Raw genomic sequence first — 23,636 nt, forward strand, 5'->3', positions numbered from 1 at the left:
TCCCAGTCTTCTGGTCGATATTCCTCCATCAACAAATTGATGGTTAGCGGTTCATTCATTGTGTATGGTACCTTATTGGTTGCTGTGTTTATCCACATAACAACAGTGATTGCACTTCAGAAGCAATCTATTAATTGCGTAGTATTCAATGACATTCTGAGGCGATGAAAAGGCACTATTATCAGGGGCCCAAATTGCATTCCTTATCCAGTAAAGCTGTTTTTTTGAATTATTAAAATAGCACCAATACCAGCAAACAAATTGTATTGATAAATACTTTTGTTGATAATTATCATTTCCAAGATGATGTCTATAATACAAGTTTCCTCTTCTAGGTGATCTGCACTTTGATGCACATATGCCAATCTACAAAATGAGCAAAAACTAACAGCTACAAAAAAGCTGATCCAGCCTCCAAAAAACTGGCAACTCGAGGGACTTGACATAAGAAAACGAGTACCCACACGGGCCACTTTTTTGAATTTTGACATTAAAAATGATGCATTATTGTTTATTTTAAAACTTCACAATTAATAGAATTGTAATATTTAAAAAAGGAAATACAATGTGAAATTTGGATTTTCAACAGACCAACCATACCATCACTTACCACAAGTTACCTCAACGGTTACTCTCCCACCCTAACCCCTACTGCTCTCCAGTTCGCAAAAGGACTACACCCCTGCTGGACCCAGTCACAGAGATTCTGCACCCATTCAATCCCCCACCCTTTAACAGAGACACTAGGTGTAAAGCTGGCAGTATCGAATCTCCCACCCCCCAATCCCCCCTCATTTATACATCCTGTCCTATTTTCCTGTCCCCATCCCAAAATTTCGGTCCCAACTTCTTTCATCTTCCTTCCTTCAAAGCACTGCTCCCAGCTCTTGGCCCGTCCCTCTTCCGGTCCTAACTGTTCATCCCCCCCCTTTCACGACTAATCACTCTCCCAATTCATTGCTAACTCCATCCCTCTTCCACTCCCCCTTCACTGCTATTCCAGTGCCATCCATTCACCCCCTCCCCTTCCCATAGCTTTCCATTTCTTCTCCACCCGTTTCTGATTAATGCACTGAAAAGGTCCCTGTCTTCCCTCAGTCCACTCCCAGCAAGAATGGCCAGGATTGCCGCATCTGTATATTGTAGGCAGGATCTCTCATTTTTGCGGGTGTCTAGCCTACAGTTTACAGAGGTCACAATCTTGGCCATTATTATTCAGAGCACACTGAGAGGAGAGCAGATCTGGTGCATCAAACAACTGGACTTGGAAGGAATAGGCCAGGGAGGCAGAGATGGTCCAGCTCTGCCAATTTTTGTTAGCAAGTGCTGACACACTGACTGGGTCTCCAAAATGCTGATTCTCAGCATCAAACGCTAACAGTTGGCATGTAATCAACAGAGCAGCGAGGAAGCTTCATCTAACAGATAGCTGATGCCATACATACTGAAATAAGTATTAAAAAATTATTTTCCAGTGGTTTGTAATTAGATTTGATGTGGGTTTAAAAACTGAATTGAAACTCCAACTCATTACTGTCATTTTATCCACTGGATGCATTTATTATCAATTTTGTCACGTGCTGGTAGTCAGCTCGCAAAGAAAGGCAACCCAGACGTTGAGGCAGAAATTGCTCCCGAAATAATGGAGGAGCTCAACAGCGCTCTCCGTTTTCTATGGCGAATTGAAGGAGCAAGTTTGCACATGCGCACTAAAACACGGAAATCCTGAAATTGCTCTTAGTAGTTCGCCAGCAATTTGACAGCTGCGAATTAAAGGGCCACCGCACCCTGCGATCATAGAAATCACCGAAAAATCGCAAACTTGCTCATCCACCCAACTGGAACGTAACTAATTACACCACCAAAGGGTACGCTTGAAAATACCAGGTCTAAACTAAGTTTTAAAAGCGCAAGAACTCTTTATGACTGCCAAACAGCTAAAAATTAAAATTTTAAAACCGTGGAATCTCATATTATTTCATATTTTAATAGTTTTTGGTCCTAAAAAAAATTTTAAATTTAAAAACTATTTTTTTTTTACTTTTCCCTTCTGTCTCTGTAATAATTCAATTATTTCTGTGGCTATTTATATTTAAAAAAAATCAAAATTTTTGTTTATAATGACTTCCAGAATATTAACTTTAAATGAACAAAGTCTGCTTGCCTGCTTGTGGGTGTGTCTTCCATTCCCACAGATATTTCCATGCGAATCAACTTACGTTGCTGAGAAGTTGAATTGATAGTGCACAATTTCGCAAAACTTCAAAATCAAGCAAGTTGACGTCGCAGAGCCCACAGAAAGTACATTTGTTATTTTAATTTGCAGGAGCTGTGGAGAGCGTTGCCACACTGCTCAGCGCGATTTCTGGCCCATTATTTCTTCTCAAAAACGTATTTCCAAAATTGAGTTTTGAAGAAAACATAAAGAGTAAACCCTTGGTTGAGAGGCACAGGAGCTTCACTCTAGACTGATCTTTTGTTTCTTAACTGGTTCCACCATCCCTTTTGTCATTTAATCACTCTTGCCCTCTACCCTATCACAGACCTTCGCTTTTGTTCCTTCCTTCCCTTCCCTCCCTCCTTCCCTTTCCTTGGCTCTGTACTTGCTTAAAAACTTTAACTCTTTAACATCTTCCAGTTCTGACAATAGGTCTTCGACCTGAAACGTTAACTCTGTTTCTTTCTCCACAGATGCTGCCTCACTTGCTGAGCTTTTGCAGCATTTTTTGTTTATTACAACAGCTTCACTGTCAGTTGCTGTACACAGAGGGTGGTTTATCCAATATGAACACATAAGTGGCACCCGACACAAAGATCATTGATGTGGAGATGCCGGTGATGGACTGGGGTGGACAAATGTAAGGAATCTTACAACCTTACAATTAAGGAATCTTAAAATTACAAATGTAAGGAATCTTACAACACCAGGTTATAGTCCAACAGTTTTATTTGAAAATCACAAGCTTTTGGAGCTTACCTCCTTCGTCAGGTGACCTGAGTGAATGGAATTCCATACAAACGTGAAGCTCCGTACACACACATACCAAACATTTTGGGAGCATTTTGGGGTGACTCCTAGCCCGATGTAAAAAAGTTGATTTTCATTAGTAAACCTTGACATGTTGACCACACTGCAGAAACATTAATAGTCAGTGTGAAATACATGTATGTTGATGACCTTGTCATGTTGTGTTCGCACTAGTCATAGTAGAAGCAAGTAGATTTACAAAATGGCAGATGTACTGAACATTTAGACATGGAACTATATGGCTGATATTTCAATTATTACAATTTAATTTGAGAAATATCTACTAGCCAAATGGATCTCTCTTTTTTTAGAACTACTTTCAGAGGCTTCAGTAGGTGGATCTTTCTTGTTTCCAACATTGGCCCTCTATGTGAAATTATAATTATTCAAAATTGAAACCAAGTAACCCCTCACTTGATGACATACAATAGATCTGCCATTGCACACATTGTTTATGGGTCACTCATTAACCATAAAAATGCTATCTGCATCATAGAATCATAGAAATTATAGCGCAGAAGGAGGCCATTCAGCCTATTGCAACTGAGTCAGTGTTAGCTCTTCAAGGGGAACTATCTACTCTATTCCTATTTCACTGTCCTTTCCACATATACTTTTATATTCTTTCTTTTCAAATCCTTATCCAATTTCCTTTTCAATGATTTTACAGTCTCTGTTTCAATAGCCACTTGTGCTAAAGCATTCCATGTTCTGGTAATGAAAAAATGTCGTCTAGTTTCCCTTTCCTCCTTCTAGTGCTAATCTTGAGTCTGTTACTGATTGTCACATTTTTGGGTTTTTTTAACTTGATTTTCTTTTGGGTTCAGCAATACCCGTAAATGCAATTTGTATCCTCTATGATCCAGAGTTCATCATTTTTTGCCCAATAATCCCCACAGAATTTCAGGGGGTCTCTCTCTCTCTCTCTCTTGACTGCCTGTCAGTTGCCAGTGTAAATCTGTGAGATGAAGTGTCTGCCTCTTGAGCTGCAATCACAGAAAATTCTAGCCAATCAAGGCCCTGAGCATTTCCCACTGGTCTCAGAAATCAACGTTTATTTTTCCCAGAAGTAAATGACCTATAAAGTGCTTAAAAGGGAAATGGGAGATGGTTAAATGGCTGAAGTGATATTGACATAAGACAATAGGAAAAGTATTGAGAGAAATTAAAGACATTTATGAGACAGAGAGGACCTGTGAATAGCTGAGGTGGTGATGGGGTGAGGCAGTTAGAAATGAAAGCAGGAAAACTTAGCAAAGTGGAGCTGGATCCAGCAGCCCGGCAGCCAGGGAGAAGAAAGAAGCAGGTCGACACCAAGGGTGCAGGCCACTCTGCCAGAATTAGTGTTTGTGGGGGGGGGCGGGGGTAAGGTTGGTGCTAGGGGTGGGGACCCTCCATCTACATTTGAAACATTAACTAATCTGTTCTCTTCACACGAGCTGCCTGACCTGTGGCGTTTCTCCAGTGTTTCCTTTTTTTCATTCAGATTTCCAGCTTCTTTAATTATTTTTCTTTTTGTTTATTCTGAACTCTGCTAACTGCTGCAGCCAAATTTGAGCCCATTTCCAGCGTAGACATGGCTGTCAGTTGATGCAAAGGTCACAGCTCCTTCCAGGCAAGTGTGAGAAGTCTCTTCCACATCTCCTAACCATCAGTCCATAACTGCATCAAGCAAGGATGCATTGTTTACCAAGGCCAGAGATTTCGTCACATTTGCTGTGGAAATTAGCCAGCAGCAAGAAGGAACCCTGTACTTCTACCACGTGTCAGGTTTCCCACAAGTGTAGGGCATATTTGACTGCACTTATATGGCCTTATGTGCACCCAGCTTGAACATAGAACCATTCATGAATTGAAAGAGCTGTCATTCAATTAATGTACAACTGAGTCATGCATGTTAATGCTCATTACCATGGCAGCTCCCACGATTTCTTCATCTTGAGGCAGTCAATGGTGCTAGCCTTATTCCAGTAATGGCTTTTGAGGGATCAGATTATGACCTGCAGTCTTAGCTCAGCATATCAGTACATTACCCAAGGACAACAGCTCAGGGGAGATACAGTGCTGTCCACGCAGCCACCAAGGTGCTTGTAGAACACAGCAACATCTTCAAGCAGAGATTCTGACGCTAAGAATCAGCAGGGGGAGTACTGCTATATAGTTCTGCTAAGACCATGAAGATTATGATGGCCTACTATGTCCTGTACTACTTTGCACTTTAAAGGGGCTGTTACAAATTTGGGCCTTCTCAGGTTCTATGGCATCAGTCGCTCTCGTAGGAAGTCTGAGGACCTTCCTTTTAAATGAGTTGACTCACTTTACCCTATATCTACTTGCACTGCTGTATGACCTAGGGGTGTAACAAAGGAGCAGATCCTGATAACATCCCAGCTGTAATGCTGTAGATCTGTGCACCAGAACTATTTCAGTGCAACTGTGAAATTGCCATCATTCTGACAATGTGGAGAATAGTCCAGTTATGTCCTATTCACAAAAAGTTAGACAAGTCTAATCTGGCCACATACTGGCCTATGAGCATCCTTCCAGTCGTCAGCAAAGTGATAGAAAAAGTCATCAATAGCGCAATCATGTAACACCTACTCAACTAATCTGCTCACCAATGCTGTTTGGGTTCTGCCAGAACAATTTGGCTTCTGACCTCATCTTGATCCAGACATAGACATAAGTAATAAATGCCAGTGGAGAGGTGAGAGTAGCTGCCATCGACATCAAGGCAGCATTTGACTGAATATAGCACCAAAGGGCCCTAGCAAAACTGGGTCAATGGAAAACCCTCCAGGGCTGGAGTCATACTTAACATACCACAACAACTTGCATTTATATAGCGCTTCACAGGAGCGTTATCAGACAAAATCTGACGCTGAGCTACGTAAGGAGATATTGGTACAGGTTACCAAACATTAGGTCAAAGAGGTAGATTTTAAGGAGCATCTTAAAGGAGGAGAGAGAGGTAGAGAGCCAGAGAGGTTTAGGGAGGGAATTCCAGTGCTTAGGGCCTAGGCAACTGAAGGCACAGCCGTCAACGGTGGAACGATGAAAATCGGGGATGCACAAGGCCAGAATTGGAGGCACGCAAAGATCTCGGTGGATTGTAGAGCTGGGGAAAGTTACAGAGTTAGGGAAGGGCAAGGTCTTGGAGGAATTTGAAAACAAGGATCATAACTTTAAAATCACACATGAATATGGTCGTGATTGTCGGAGGACCATTCAATGCAGCCCCAGGATGTCGCTGCCAGAGGTCCTCATGGAAGCCTTGTGGGGTTCAAAACGCTTTTAACAAAAGACATTTAAAGGAAAGGGTTAACTGTACCCCTTTTAAACAAAGACATTTGAAAACCTGCAAACACAGTAATGTGGTAAACTGTGTTCTCACAAATCCTGTTTTTCCCTCACTGACGCTGATGGCATTGGAGAAGTATGAGTTTCGGAATCGAAGACATTGTACTGTGGATGGATATCTAGATTATTAAATACATAAGGTAGATAAATAATATGGAGCTTAAAGCATTGTCAGGCTTTCAAAACACATAGGCTTTTGGAAGCACAAGCTTTTCAACACAGCGTGGGGTAATGTAAGAAAAGGCAACAAAGACATACATCAAAGGCTTTGGATCAGGAAAGCAATGATAGGCGTGAAAAAAGCATGGGCCTCTCATTCTTAGCTGGTAATCTGTTCAAAAGAACTGGGATTTGTAAAACATCAAATAGTATTGCATCCAGCATATGATCAAATGGTATAAGGAATGGATTTGAAGCCAATGAAGCAATCAAAATTGGAGATGTAAGGACAATTAAGAATGTCTGGGCATAGAAATGTAAGGGGGCTATCTCTACATGAAAGGCCATAAACAGAGACAATAAAGGGGCCTTTTACAACCCATCGTTCGAGCACATGGTCTTTTCTACATCAAAGGGTCTCCAGTCACATGATCAAAGCCTAAACTGTCAATCATTGAAGTATGTTAATGAATGAGGCATAGCAACAAGGAGCAATTGGACAAAAACAATGACCCTCCCCAATCCTACGCCCTATTGGTAAAAAAAAATAAAAAGACTTTGAGAGAAGAACAGTCTCTTCTCTTCACCATCCGGCAGTCACAAGGAACGCACACTGCAGTTGAACATCATGAAAGAAGAAGAGGATCTCGAGTACTGAAGAGCTGATCAACATTCAGGCCCGATGAGCAAAATCCTTGGTTTAAAGATTGTATATGTATTAATGATTTGCCTGATGTGTGTATGAATTGTTAAGTCATTACATAATAATGTGGCGAATTATTAAGTGTATAACAGGATTTTATAGAGGAAAGTCATATGTATGGTTTGATTTTTCTTCATGAATGCTCGTATGAATGATAATCAAAAGTAATTATTTAATGATGTTATCAAAACTGCCATGAGTGAGGGTGACTTTCTTTGTTTGACTATTCGTCCTGTGTCCAAGAATAACACAAAATAAGGAATTCCCTACAGCCTCTAGCAAGATATCTCAGGCATCTTCAGTTGCTTCATCAGTGACCTTCCCTCCATTATAAGGTTAGGAATGGGGCTGTTTGCTGTTGGCTGCACTCACAACTCTTCTGATAATAAAGCAGCCATGCCAGCCTACAGCAGGACCTGAACAACATCCAGGCTGAGGCAGACATGCGGCAGGTAACATTTGCACCATATAAGTGCCGAGTAATGCCCGTTTTCAAGAAGGCCCAAACACCTCTCTCTGACCTTCAAAGATACCACCATTATTGAGTCCCCTACCACCAATACCCTGGCTGTCACCACTGACCAGAAGCTTAAAAGGACCTGCCATCTCAACACTTTCTGGAGACTCTTCTATGAGTGCCTCACTTCCTGACCCCTCAATATCTCTCCAACAACTACAAGGCTCAAGTCAGGAATGTGTTGGAATACTCATTACTTAGCTCGATGGGTGCAGCCACAACAGCATTCAAGAAGCTCGACACCATCCAGGGCAAAGCAATCCACTTGATCCTTACTGCTGCCACTGTACTCAATATCTATCTCCTATACCACCGGTGCACTGTAATTGCAATATATACATTCTACAGAATGTACTCCAGCTTACTGGAGCAGCACCTCCCAGCACTGTGACCTCTAATACTGAGAAGGACAAGAACAGGAACATCATGGGAACACTATCACCTCCAAGTTTCACACCATCCTTACTTGGACATATGTCGCTGTCCATTGATTTTCATTGGGTCAAAATCCAGGAATTCCTTACCATCACCACAAGGTCTGCAGAGGTTCAATGAGAAGACCCACCACCACTTTCTCAGGGCAACTAGGGATGGACAATAAATGTGTCTACATACCAAGGACAGATACACTAAAATTTGCAGTTTTTCTTTACACATTTCATTGCATTTCTTATGTATCACGAGGTAAAGATATTCACTCCTAACACATAGCTTCTATTAATGCCCATTATATTAGCCCCAATTTTAACTCGGGAGTGAGTTCGGCATGGGGCAGTGAGGCAAACGTCAAGCTCGCCTGGCCAGGCTGCAGTGAGATCCAGGCCATTTTAACTCCTGGGCCTCATTTCCATCTGCCAGGTGAGTTTCCAACCTGATTACAAAATTACAGCAGACAACAGGCCGAAGGCAAAAGTAGCCAACTATGGGCCCTAGACAGGTGGTAAATTGACCCGTAGTGTAGATTGACATGCAAGAACAGGCTTGTTGGGCATCAGAGGGATATGGGCCAAAGGCAGGTATATGGAGTTAGATCACAGATCAGCCATGATCTTATCAAATGGCGGAGCAGGCACGAGGGGCTGAATGGCCTACTCCTGTTCCTATGTTCCTAGAGGCCAACAACTGGCTGGGGATCAATGGAAGCCGGGCCTGGTGGACGACCATATTAATCCAGTGGGTTTTATGGGGATGGAGGGCAGGAAAAAGGGCTAGAACAGGACCTGCAAAGGTGATAGGCAGAGTGGTACCTTGACTGGGGGACCTGCTAGTCATTTAAGAGAGCAAAGAGGAAAGAAGACATTTTGGAAGAAAGCCTCAACACATGCTTACATAACAGATAAAATTAAATCAACAATTTTTTTAAAGTTCAGAATGAAGTTATAAATTGATTTACCTGAGCTTAAAAATCACTTTAGAGAGAAGAAAAACAAAATAATGGCAGACCTTTGAAAGAAAGCTCACAAAATCGCTCCACAGACCACCCAGGGGCCAAACTACCTAACTACAATGTCAGAAGGTCACATAGAAATGTCCACATTATAAATGTGGACATTTCGGGATTTATGTTGACACAAAAAGTGTGACAAGATGTGACAACAGGAAGCCAGTTTGTGCAGACAGGAAGTACGTGCAGATGTAAGATTTTAATTAAGGTAGATATATAAATTGAACTTACATTCATATTGGCATTTTGCACTTCATTACTTACATATCACGTCTAATTACAATATAAATAATCATATATCAAAAGTATTATTTCTGGTTTTGCAGCATATTTATTCGAGCCATTTGGTATATTTCTGTTACAGGTTTCCAACAGCATTAGATTAAAAAGATCAATTGAACCAATTTCTAGGGTTGGATCCAATCAACATATGTGACCTTAGATTTTCTGACATCGCACTGCCATTATATATACGGCGTAAATTTTACAAAGCCCTCTGCCAACTGTGGGGACTCACACGCAGCGAGCGCATATTGTAAAATCTTGGCTAACAGACTGCCACTATGTGTTGGCTGTGTGAGAGACCCACCTGGTAGCATGGGGCCTTGCAAAATTGATCCCTAAATAAACCATATGTAGATTAATTCTCTCTACATAATGATTAATTATACATTACTGATGCATGTTAATACATCATTAAACAATACAAATGAGCATTTACAACATCATCAGTTTAGAATTATTTGAATACATTTCTATAGTGGACACTAAAGAAATGTTAATGTTTGCAACATTTTTGCATGAATGTTAAGCATATCTTGGTGTAGTACAATATTAGTCAAACTTTGCATGAATATATGCATGAAAGCAGGACCACTGGATTAGAAGGACAAATGTATGAGAATCATTCAAAAGTCTTGGAGGAGTTGTGTATTGACAGAAATTTCTGACCTTTATATGAAATCAGAATCAAGAACTGGTTTGGAGGAGGAAAAAATACAGGACCTAGAAAATTTAAAGGATAAGCTTAGCTGATAATGAGTAAAGGTAAATAAGTCTTAACCCAAAATAGGCACACAACATGGTGCTGAATTCTTAGAATGAAAGACTTGCATTTATATAGCACCTCATCACTCCTCTCACAAACATCTTACAAAATGAATATTTTAAGTGCAGTGACTAGTGTTGTGTAAACAAATATGGCAGTCATTTTGTGCACAGCAAGATTCCACAAAAAAAGAAGTGGGATGAATGAGCCATTTGTCAGTTTTTGATGGTGCTGGTTGAAACAGAAATGTTGGACAGGACAACGGATAACTCTTTGGCTCTTATTCAAATGGTGCCATGGGGTCTTTGCGCCCACCTGAACCAACATCTCATCCAAAGGACAGCACCTCCAACAGTGCAGCACTCCCTCAGTACTGCACTGGAGTGGCGGTTGGGAATGTATGCTCAATATAGTGGGGCTTGAACTCACAACCTTCGAACACAGTACTACCAACTGAGTCAATCTGACATTTACATAACTGAAAGTATGTAAAGTATTTCTTTGTAAAAGTTCATAAAGAAGTAGTCTTAATATTCTTGCTTTAACAAAAAGTACAGAATCAGCACTTTATAAAACAAAATTAGGAAGTGCAATGCATGCATTGTACATAGGACTAAACATATTTGTTCTTTTCACAGACATCTTTCAGGACTGGTTACCTAACACAGGGAGCATCTATTAGTTCAAGGAACAGTACTCAGGACGAAGGGGTTCATTGCCTCGAGAACCACATAAAAAAACGGCAGGTCACATCAAGTTGGACTGACTTTCAGGCTGAGAGAGCTCCTAATATGAACATCCCAGAGAGGCATGGCGAATATCTGCTGGCTTCTTCCCAGTGTGGTGAGTATGTTAATTGAGAGACGCAGTTTGCTCCACCAATAGGGCCCATCTAAATTACATACCATCTTCAGCTGCTTCATCAATGACCTTCCCTCCATCATAAGGTCAGAAATGGAGATGTTCGCTGATGATTGCACTGTGTTCAGTTCCATTCGCAACCCCTCAGATAATGAAGCAGTCAGTGCCCACATGCAGCAAGACCTGGACAACATCCAGGCTTGGGCTGATAAGTGGCAAGTAACATTTGCACCAGACAAGTGCCAGGCAATGACCATCTCCAACAAGAGAGAGTCTAACCACCTCCCCTTGACATTCAATGGCATTACCATCGCCGAATCCCCCACTATCAACATCCTGGGGGGTCACCATTGACCAGAAACTTAACTGGACCAGCCACATAAATACTGTGGCTACAAGAGCAGGTCAGAGGCTAGGTATTCTGCGGTGAGTGACTCACCTCCTGACCCCCCCCAAAGCCTTTCCACTATCTAGAAGGCACATGTCATGAGTGTGATGGAATACTCTCCACATGCCTGGATCAGTGTAGCTCCAACAACACTCAAGAAGCTCAACACCATCCAGGACAAAGCAGCCCGCTTGATTGGTACCCCATCCACCACCCTAAACATTCGTTCCCTTCATCACCGGCGCACTGTGGCTGCAGTGTGTACCATCCACAGGATGCACTGCAGCAACTCGCCAAGGCTTCTTCGACAGCACCTCCCAAACCCGTGACATTTACCACCTAGAAGGACAAGGGCAGCAGGCACATGGGAACAACACCACCTGCACGTTCCCCTCCAAGTCACACCATCCTGACTTTGAAATATATCGCCGTTCCTTCATTGTTTCTGGGTCAAAATCCTGGAACTCCGTACCTAACAGCACTGTGGGAGAATCTTCACCACACGGACTGCAGCGGTTCAAGAAGGCGGCTCACCACCACCTTCTCAAGGGCAATTAGGGATGGGCAATAAATGCTGGCCTTGCCAGCGACATCCACATCCCATGAATGAATTAAAAAAAAACATAATAGTACACAATAGTGTCATGTCACTACATATCTGGGTGTTCCCTTACTGCATATACATTTTACACTGACCAATACAGCTCCTGAATAGTCCTTATGAATGTGCCCTGCATGTCAAGTAGGATGTAGATGGCCCAGCATTTGTCCACCGATGCTGATGTATCCTCTTGTGCTCAACAAGTAACCCTCTGGCATATTTTGTAGAAACTAGAGAAGCTGTTTGGAGGATGCAGCAGCAGTGATGTGTTTATCCACTGCTCTACCACACAGCCACCTGTCAAAGTGCTCAGATCCTCCTGGTATTTGCACTAGCCGTACCACCTAGTGAGTGACTTTGATGTTTGTATCTGTACAGCCTTCACTTTCTTAAAAAAAAAACCGTGGTTTCCTGTACCTTTCTGTGTGAATGTGGGTCTGAACTGTGAAAACATAAGACAGTTTACGTTATTAGATTTCAAGCTATCGATGCACTTCTGCTTTGTCTGCAATAATACTATCGTAGAAGACACAGAGAATAAGTACTCAAATTATTTATTTGGAACACAACAATGGAGGACATAGAATAATGGGACTGGAAATCTCTGCCCTTCTGACGCAGTCTCACTATAACTTTGACAGAAGGGCAACTGGAAGGGCCAGAGTTGTTGCGAGTCCTGTAAGAGATGGAGCCTCCATCCATCTCTTGCAGGGACCACAGTGTCAGAGGGCCTAACCAGGAGAGCAGCCCTCCCTGTTTGAATCATATTGCCGGATCTCTCCTATGTCCACCTGAACAGACAGGACTTCAGTTTCGAAACTGGTCCAACAATGTAGCATTGCACTGAAGTTATGGCTGCCAACCCTCCTGGATTGTCCTGGAGTCTCCATGAATTAAAGATCAATCTCCTGGACACTGCTGCAAGCAACCCAGGAAAAAAATCCTAGGGTCATTAAATAAAAATTGTGTGCTTTTGCATTTTCTTTGAACACTTTCATTTATTAGTCATAAAAATATTGGAGATGGGGAGGAAGGCTGTTTGAAGGGGTGGCCATTGGGGGGTTGAGGAGGAATTTTCCAAATTTCCCCCCCTAATTTTCCATGGGTTTTAACCCGGCTTTTCGCCTCTCCCAGGAGATTACATGGTCCCTCCTTTAAGGAGAGAATTTCTTAATCGTGGATCATGGAGCATTCCGACTGTGGGGCTGAATGGAAAGGCCGGCCTTTACCTCTCCTGAAATTTTCACATGTTTGTACATGATGAAACCTCCCGGAATACATCCAACCAAAGCTGGCAGCCCTAATTCAAGTGTCAGCTTAGATTATATACTCAAGGCCTGGAGTAGGACTTAAAGCCACAACCTTCTGACTTAGAGTAAGAGTGCTATCATCTGAACCAAGCTAACATCAAAACATATGTATGAAGAATGCATTCATGATTCCATTGCATATATCAAACAAGAGATCTTCCTCCAGTTGTTGGCTGCATATGACAGGGGATTTCCTAAGCCTTGCAAAGAGAAAAAGTACTTGTGATTGCCAAGGCAGGGACTTTTATGTGTCACTTAACAGGTTCCACAGTTGCCTCAGAGGAGAAGGTAGAGTGATTGTTACACTTCAGCTGGAATATCTAAGCGATCAATTATTGGGCCTCGTCAACAATTTAGTTGTAGTTGCAGGGTGAGTTTATGATCTGTCTGCGTTGTTTTAGTTTATAGCATATGTAAAGTTGTTGATTCCTTTTTGACAGTGATAAGCATGTTTTGCGCACTCCTAAGTAACAATTTATCCTTCTAAGGATGCCTTAGCAAAGTAATGTTTAGTGGCCAGAGTGTGTTTGTGAGATGCTAAAACTTTTTTATTTTTAAATGTTTTATAACTAGTATTTAAAGTTCCATTTTGTTGAGCGTGTTATTTCTTGACTAACAATTTATGCATTTACTGCCACTAATGTACATCAACTGCACAAGTCAACTAGGTCATTTGCAAATACATTAGATTTGTATACTATTAATTAACATCTGCTTCAATGGTTTAAATTTCTGCCAACAGCAATTTAGGAGAGCCAAACATGAGGAATTATCAGTTCAATGCAAACTGAATGACTTTAGTGCCACAAATCACTCTAAAGTATCTTTAGGTACATAGGAACAAGAGTAGGCAATTCAGCCCTTCGAACCTGTTCCGCCATTAAATTAGATCATGACTGATCTGTATCTTAACTCCATTTACCTGCCTTGGTTCCATATCCTTTAATACCCTTGCCTAACAAAAATCTATCAATCTCAGTTTTGAAATTTTCAATTGACCTAGCCTCAGCAACCTTATAGAGGGACAGAGTTCCAGATTTCCACTATCCTTTGTGTGAAGAAGTGCTTCCTGAAATCACCCCTGGATGGCCTAACTCTAATTTCCTCCACCAGAGGAAATAGTTTATCTCTATTTACCCTGTGAATCCTTTAATCACTTTAAACACTTCAATTATATCACCCCTTAATCTTCTATACTCAAGGGAATCCTATATATTCTATGCAACCTGTCCTCATAATTGAACCCTTTTAGCCTAGGTATCATTCTGGTGAATATGCACTGCACCTCCTCCGAGGCCAATATATCCTTCCTGAGATGTGGTAGCCAGAACTGAAAGCAGTACTCCAGATAGAGTATAACCAGAGCTTTATACAACTGTAGCATAACATCCACCCCTTTGTAGTTCATTCCCCTTGAGATGAAGGCCATTATTCCATTAGCCATTTTAATTATATTTTGCACCTGCCCACTAGTTTTTAGTGATTTCTGCATAAGGACCCTTAAATCTCTCTGCTCCTCCACAGTTCCTAGCTTCGCACCTGATTTTGTACCTGATCATTCAAAAATTCCTCCCAAAACAGTTAGCATACCTACTGATCCATCAGAAACCGACTTGGGGCCCAGAGGTCCCCTTAGTACTCCTCTCTTTTTAAATACTGAAATAGAGTGAAAATTATACAAGTTAATGGTTAACAATAATTATTCGATAAATGAGATATCAGAGTATGGTACAGCACTGGAGGAGGCCATTCGGCCCATTGTGCCTGTGCCAGCTCTTTGAAAGAGCTATCCAATTTTCTTCTATTCTGTTTGTACCACATATTAAAAGTAAACAGAAACAATTAAAAACAATACACCTATTTTTCAATCCATGACAACATCCATGCATCTTTCTCAGCTATCAATGGAGGGATATTAAGACAAAACTCTTCCTCCTGACTGCCAACGGTTTTGCCTCCTGATAAACCATCCTGTTAGGGTCAATGTGGTTGACTCTTAACTGCCCTTTGAAGTGGCCTAGCAAGTCACTCAGTTGCACCAAACTCAGGCAGCTAGGATTAGGCAATAGATGCCGGCCTTTCCAGCAACACCCACATCCCAACAATCAATTTTTAAAAATGGAACTTTATTGCAGAGAAATGAGCAACAGAAATATTGGGCTGGATCTTGCTGTGTGCGGCAAACAAATAGCATTAGCTGTTCGTTAGACTTGCACTTGCCGATAGAATTTCTACCAGCTTTTCCACGCCAAGTTACTGTCAATGGGACAGCCATTCAGCACAGAGCTCTCTACAGGGCATCTGGGGACCTGTGTGAACAGGGCAAGCAGCTGTTTGTCTCCTTAACCAATCAGATTGAAGAATCATCAATAAAGGTGCAGAGTCAGAACTGGGAAGTCTAAGTTAGAATAGTGAATTCAATGACAAATCAGGTACAGAAAGGGAAAGAAAGATTGAATTAAGAGACAGCGATAAAAGAGAGAGAAAAAAAGGTTAAAAAAAATGTATTTACATTTTTAAAAAACTTTTTCTTTCTATTTTATTTATTAAAAAATGTATTTACTTTCAGTGCCAGAGAGGTTGTTTGGAAGTAATTAAGACTTACCACGCCGCTAAAATGGTACTTAAACTTGAAATGACTTGACCTAACTTTTTGTGGCGCATTTAGTTCATTTCTACGATGTCAGTACAGGAACTTCATGCCATTCAACACATTAGAATGGGGAGTCAGATGCTGTTCTCGTGCAGCTTTTGGAGGAGTATCACATCTCGGACAGCAAGATCTGAATTTTCATGTTTAACTGCGCATGTGTGGTCACCGGAAGTTGCTGTCCATTTTGCACATAAACAACGGTGAGTGCTATTAGCCTCACCGTTATTTTTACAGCGACATCTGGCTCATTGTTCCCCTGCTTGCCTGAAGAGTCAGCCTTCATTATGCACTACAGTTAGTGAGCCAGACAATAATTTGAAAAATTAATCAAAATCATTGGGGATAAATTAGAGCGTAAAGTAACCTATGGGTCTTAAATCAACGATTAACTGTTTGTGAAGCCATTACATTACTAAACTACCTCAAACTGAATGTTAACAATTTAAGAAGTACACAAAAATGTGTCTTGGGAACTATTTTGTGTGGAAGGTATATTGATAGCTGTTGTGATAACCAATAAATTATAAATTGGTACTCACTGGAAGACAATATGAAACTGAATGCAGCATTACTTAAGATACAAAGATACAAAGTAAGTTTCTAGATTAGTCTAGAGATTTCAGAATTCAGCTGGCTTTGCTAAGCATCTACAGCACAACCCTCATAAAAAGTCCAATTCTGTGATTTCTTATCAGCGAAGGTCTTAACTATATGGAGATCATTTGACAATAACGTTAAGATAAAGTTAGGCACTGACTATGACCTCTGCACTTCCTAGATGCAATTTCATTAAATTCATGTGATGTGTCCTTGAGAAATGGATCAGAGCCAAAACTTTTGAACTAACATTCATTGCACAAACTGACGGATTAGTTGACTGAGGACTGGCATAGCATATTACCTAATGTATGGAAGAATCATGCAGCTACTGTATGCAGTACGATTAAGGCTGTCATTAAAACTAAAGGTGACCTGATGAGGTACTAAAGTGTACTAAGGGGAAAGAGATTACTGGTTTTCTGGTGGGGCTGTATAGAAAATTAGATTTTAAGTTTCAGTAGTTTTCTATAAATACTCCATAAAATTAATGAAAATATTAATGCATCACTGCATTTGAATATTGATAAAAACAATAAGCAATTTTGATCTTGTGAAGGTTTTACTGGCAATAACAATGGCATAGAACTGTTTGATAATTTACATGGCTGATATTATCTGTCTTCAGAAGTGAAATAAGAAATACTGGAATTCCTAAGTGTTATTCAGTAGAATTAAACGAAAACAGAAAGAACTTGCATTTATATAGCACTTTGCACATCCTTGAGACATTCCAAAGTGCTTCATCATGGTCATGGTAGGTACAGCACAAGATGAGGCCATTCTGCCCATCATGTCTATGCCAGGTCTTAAAGAGCTAGCCAATAATCCCATTCTGACGAAAGGTCTTCGACATGAGACGTTAACTCTGTTTCTTTCTCCACAGGCACTGCCTCACTTGCTGAGCTTTTCCAGCATTTTCTGTTTTTATTTTAGATTATATTATTCTCACTTCAGTGAAGCACTTTGGGACCTTTTACTCTGCTAAAAGCATTGTATGAATACAAGTATCCAGGCATGTGCAGAGCTCTGTTCTGAAGAAGGCAGTTAAAGTTTGCGCCAGGCAGGAAACAAGCAGTGTTAGCAGGGTTCTGCTTGGCTAGTACACGAATTGCTAAATACCTGGTTACAGATAGGATCAATAGATAGAATTCTAGCGGTGAGCCCACTATAAATCATTGGCACCATACACTGAGCCTGATGGTCTGTGTTAACTTGTCCTCTCATTATATATTTGGTCGACAACATGACTTTGGAAATACCAGTGAGATGGAAATGAGACTCACAGACTGAATTTAGTTAGTATTGGTTAGAAAAGCAAGATGGGAAGTTGTTAGATTTATTACAGCATTGGCATTTTACAGTAGTAAGCTGGAATCTTGTTGCTTAGGATGTCATGATTGTTTCATATATTTGTGCCATATAGCTGGATATGGTCCAGGAAACACACCTCATGCACCCTACTATTATGCTTGCTATTTTCCATTATCCAGTTTGACACTGAAAAGAATAGAATCATAGAATCATAGAAAGGTTACAGCACTGAAGGAGGCCATTCGGCCCATCGAGTCCGTGCCGGCTCTATGCAAGAACAATCCAGCTGGTCCCATTCCCCCGTCCTTTCCCCGTAGCCCTGCAAATTTTTTTCCTTTCAAGTACTTATCCAGTTCCCTTTTGAAGGCCATGATTGAATCTGTCTCCACCACCCCCTTGGGCAGTGCATTCCAGATCCTAGTCACTCACTGTGTAAAAAAGCTTTTCCTCATGCCACCTTTGTTCTTTTGCCAATCACCTTAAATCTATGTCCTCTGGTGCTTGACCCTTCCGCCAATAGGAACAGTTTCTCTCTATCTACCCTGTCTAGACCCTTCATGATTTTGAATACCTCTAACAAATCTCCTCGCAACGTCTCTGTTCCAAGGAGAACAACCCCAGCTTCTCCAGTCTATCCACCTAACTAAAGTCCCTCATCCCTGGAATCATTCTAGTAAATCTTTTCTGCACCCTCTCTGAGGCCTTCACATCTTTCCTGAAGTGCGGTGCCCAGAACTGAACATGATACTCCAGTTGTGGCTAAGACCAGTGTTTTATTAAGGTTCTTCATGACTTCCATACTTTTGTACTCTGTGCCTCTATTTATAAAGCCCAGGATCCCGTATGCTTTTTTAACCCCTTTCTCAACCTGCCCTGCCATCTTCAACGATTTGTGCACATATACCCCCTGATCTCTCTGTTCCTGTACCCCTTTTAGAGTTGTGCCCTCTAGTTTATATTGCTTATATACTTTGAGCATGTTCCAAATATACTGCTTCCTACCAAACTGGTTCTTTACCTTTCATCCTTGATATATCACTCAGTTTCTGTAATTAGCTTAGCATAGTTGACAGCCCCAGGCTTCCAGTTAGCTGTTCATTGCCAATATCTTTAGCCTCAATTATTAAGTAGTCTCTCTGGTAGTGGTTGGAGTCCAGTAATTTCCAGACTGACGCTTCCTGTTTGAAGTAGTTGTTGCATTAAGTGGAAGGTCTCAGTTGGCAGAGTCTGAGGTATGAACGATTCTTTAGGGTTAAATGAGTTGCCTACCATCCCTTTCAAAGCATTGTCGGGCAATCATTAAAGACCTTCTTTCAGTGGCACCCGGTTGATAGAGCAAAACGGCTGCCTTGGATTTATGAGTCAGATGTAAATGCACCTAATGAGGCATAAGGGAGTCTTAAGGTATCTGGGGAAATCAGACTTTTAGCAGCAGCCGTACACAACAGTATCAGCTTTCAGTTTTCAGGTCTACAGTGATGTCAACCACAAAGAAAGAGAGGCCCCCAGAGAGGCCCCGTTAGTAGGTCCTTTTGAAATAAGAAGCCCAAGCTGTGGAAATTATTTATTTTAGATGCACTTAGGTGTAGTGTTGCTGAGCAGAACTAGTTTGTTCTCTGTCAGCTCTTGTTCTGTACATGGATTTGATTTCAAACTAGTGAAATCAGGATACTTGATTGATTTGCTGATAAGATTAACACCTCTATTAGGTTGCAAAATAGAATGATGACAGCATACCAGCATGTTACTTAGAAAGCAGGTTATGCATACTTGTTACTAAAAGGTATAAGAGTCTGAGGTGTGAACATCTTGAAATTAGTTGCAAAGCTGAGATGATGTACATGCAAGATTGCTTGTTATATATGTAGTTGTTAAAAGGTATACTATTAATGAAAAAATAACTTGTTAAAATGTAGCTTTAAAATTCAATAACTAATTCCTTTCATTTTCACATTAGATATATTAAAATAAGCTATTCAGGCATGACCACACAGAAACTACTGTAAACTTGCCTCCAGTCACACCCACTGTGGTATAAAAATAGGAATATTGGACCACCAAGAAATCCTGGGCAAGCCAGTTCATGCTTAATTGAGACTTTAAATTAGGCTCCATATACTGGTGTATACTCAGCATTTTGTCTATGAAATGCATTTTGTGAAAATAATCATTTTGCTTTATTATACAACAATAATTCATTTTGACCTGAAATACCCAGTTACAGTTGGTGCTAATTCTCATCTTGAGGCTTCAGAAGGGGATTTCTGATGTGCACTTTGAAGTGTCAGACATGAGCTCTTGTAGCAATGCTTCAGAAAAAAAAACTTATCTTTATGAATAACAACATAGATTCCATTGTTACCTAATATCAAAAAAGTTGGGTGGAGATAAAAAGAAAAACCACAAGTGCTGGAAATCTGAAATAAAACCAGAAAACACACAATAGATCAGTCTGCAAGAGAAAGTTAGGCTACCATTTTGGTTGTGATGCTCCTTTAGAATTCTGTGGGATAAACTTTATGGTTGTTGGATGTGCTGGTTGTCAGTGTGTGCGACCAACAAGGAGGTGGGGGGTTGTGGGACTGGCTGGAGGGTGTGGAAAATTCCAGGAGTAGACCTTGTGCCTTGTAGATCTGTGCTTTGGACCTTTCTTAAAGAGGGCTCTACTACCCTGCTCTAAAAGGCCATATCTCTTTCTATAAGCCATGATGTGGAGATGCTGGTGATGGACTGGGGTGGACAAATGTAAGGAATCTTACAACACCAGGTTATAGTCCAACAAATTTATTTTAAAATCACAAGCTTTCGGAGATTATCTCATTCATCTGACGAAGGAGATAATCTCCGAAAGCTTGTGATTTTAAAATAAATTTGTTGGACTATAACCTGGTGTTGTAAGATTCCTTACATCTTTCTATAAGCTTATTGATTAACAGACAGTTTTTGCATCTCATCACCCCTTTTTGGGGGTCCCATCTCCTGTTTTGCGCCTCTGTCTTATATTCTGTGCTTCTTTTTTCTGCAATCATAAACAGATTGGTGAATTTCTGGAATGCATGTGGTCATGCTGGCTGCCAAAACATGTATGAGTCAATGAGCATACAGCGTGCAAATTGTGGAAACATTAGAGGCCTTAATTTTCTGATAACTAATCTACATCATTGGAAGGTTTCCTTGGCTGCTGCAAGGTGTGTGATGCATCAATACCCATGGTTTTATGATAGATTTTAAAAGGCTAAAGGGTTCCCAAATAATAAACACACATCCAAAGTCAAGGTGCAGCTGCTTTAGATGACAGTGTTTGTGGTAGACATCCCCTATTATTACATTTAATGCAGCTGAATACAAGGTACACCTGCCTTGACAAAGTTCCTGAAGGCAAAAAATGATCTTATCTGTGTGGATGCCCTCCTTTCAAGGGACACCAAATGGACCTGCTCAGTTAGCTCCTCCCATGCAGTCTTTGCAATAATATTTTCAGCAGAGTGCCTCTAAATCCAGAAATGACTGCCCTCCAGTGCTATCTCAGTGGAGGGAGCAGTCCTCCCTATACCATAGTCACTACCACTTCCTTCAGCTATTTCTGTCTTTGCCCTGAAATGTTTTCCATCAAAAGTCTTCAAATAACTCAAAACTTGTCAGTAACCAGCCAGTTCCTGTTAAAGCACAGCAGCAGCTCTTTAATTCTGCTGGTGCATTGCTCAATCAGCTAAGGGAATTCATAACGGTTATTTTAGTGAGTACATTTCCTGCAGCTACCACGATGGCACTACAAACTTCTCTTTATGTTCTGATGAAGGATCCCACTGACACGTGAATCTATCTTTTTCCTTTAGTGTTGATTGATCTGTTGTGCATTTCCAGTATTTTCTGTCTTTTTAAAATTTCAAATTGGTTTCACTGGGGGAGAAATTCAACTCACGGCTGCCCGTTTTGTGTCTGAGAAACCTCTCAAGTGCTACAACTCCGCAAACTCTCCATTCCTCTGACTGCAGCCTCTTGTGCATCCCACCTCCCTTTGCCCACCATTGGTGGTTATGCCTTCAGCTGCCTAAGCCCCAAGCTCTGTAATTCCTTTCCGGAATCCTTTTTCATTTTTACGTTAAAGGTGCTTAATGATTGCAAGTTGTTGTTGTTGTTGTTGTTGTTGTTGTGGTGGTGGTGGTGGTGGTGGTGGTGGTCCTACACTCCAAAATAGGATCACTGTTCTTTTTAAGACTTCCTGCAGCAGGATATCCAAAGTTATTTCACTGAATGGAGCAGTTCTGACTTGTGGACTTGCTCCAGCCATTTTAATCCCTCTTCTGCAGCAGCTTTAATGTTGACCAGCAGCCCTTTAACAGCTGCTGGTGCCAGATGACCTGCCCCTTGACCCTAGTGTACTCCCAATGCATCATGCGTTAAATGACGGAAATGCCAAAAATTTCTGTTGATGAGCTGATCTTGTATTATAGCGTAAACCAACTCACTGCACTGCGCCAGGATTGCAGTATCGGCCTAATAGCATTATACTTCACTAAAGTAGAAAACTGAAGAAACGCATTAAGTGAAACAAATAATTGTTGCACATTAATTATTACTCTATGTACATATCTGCAGACTAATGAGGCAATAAGCAGTTCTTGGCATAAGTATTATACCTTCAGATGAACTGTAGCTTTTCTGATGAGTAATAATAGGCTAGTTCCGAGTGAAGTAAAGCACTTTTGCGATGTGCGACATGCAGCAAAGGCTAAATTTGCAAATTTAGCATTGGTTTAAATATGACATCACTACAATGAAGAATGTAAACAAGAGTGTTCACATTTTACAGTTTTCACAATCCCGCAATAATTAAACAGATTCTAATGTTGTTTTTTTTTTACACATTACTGTTCTTTGAAAGAGAAGCTGTTGAATGAAGCAAACTGCAAGGCAAGGAAATTTTAATTCAGGCAAGAGTCGAAAAGCAATACAACAGAGTTTCTCAAGCTCAACTAGTATGATTCAGTACCATCATAATGAACCAAAACATTGTGTAACACACTGAAGCCAAGAACTACTGACAGCTAAGACTGTCATCTCTTCATTTACTCTCCATTTAAGTTTAGGGTATTATTTTTAAGCGCTCATAAGAAATACAGCTCCATCATTAAATTCTAAACAACTTTTCTTTTATAAAAGAATTGTTTGTTCCATACTTCCAATCAGCTTTGCATAATCAGCAGTAGTTTATTTTGCTGGAATTAATGAAAAGCTGAAATTGATAGCGAAAAATGGCTTCATAAAATTTTAACTGCAGAAGTGCTAAGCAGCTGAGTCATTGTGAGTATTGGTTCTCCTCTCTGAAATAATACTTAGATTAGCAGATCACCCACGGTATTGCTCAAAGTGAGTTAGAGGTTACACTGCTGCAAGGGGCTGGGAGGTGCTGGAGTGTGGAAGTGGAGGAGGGGTTCATATCTCCATTAAAAGAACTCAGAAAGAAGCTTGTAAGAGATCTCCCAAACGATAGTGAACAAAGCGTTTTTTGATTGTTTCTGGGAAAATGAACAAAGATGTCCAGCACATGTCAAATGTTGCACCTTGTCTAATGTACATTTCTGTGTTACACAGAATATAACAGAAGCTGTATGATAGATGTCAGGTTGATAACACAAGTGAGAACCAGGCA

The sequence above is a fragment of the Heptranchias perlo genome, chromosome 7, assembly GCF_035084215.1.
Source record: "Heptranchias perlo isolate sHepPer1 chromosome 7, sHepPer1.hap1, whole genome shotgun sequence".
NCBI classification, from domain to species: Eukaryota; Metazoa; Chordata; class Chondrichthyes; order Hexanchiformes; family Hexanchidae; genus Heptranchias; species Heptranchias perlo.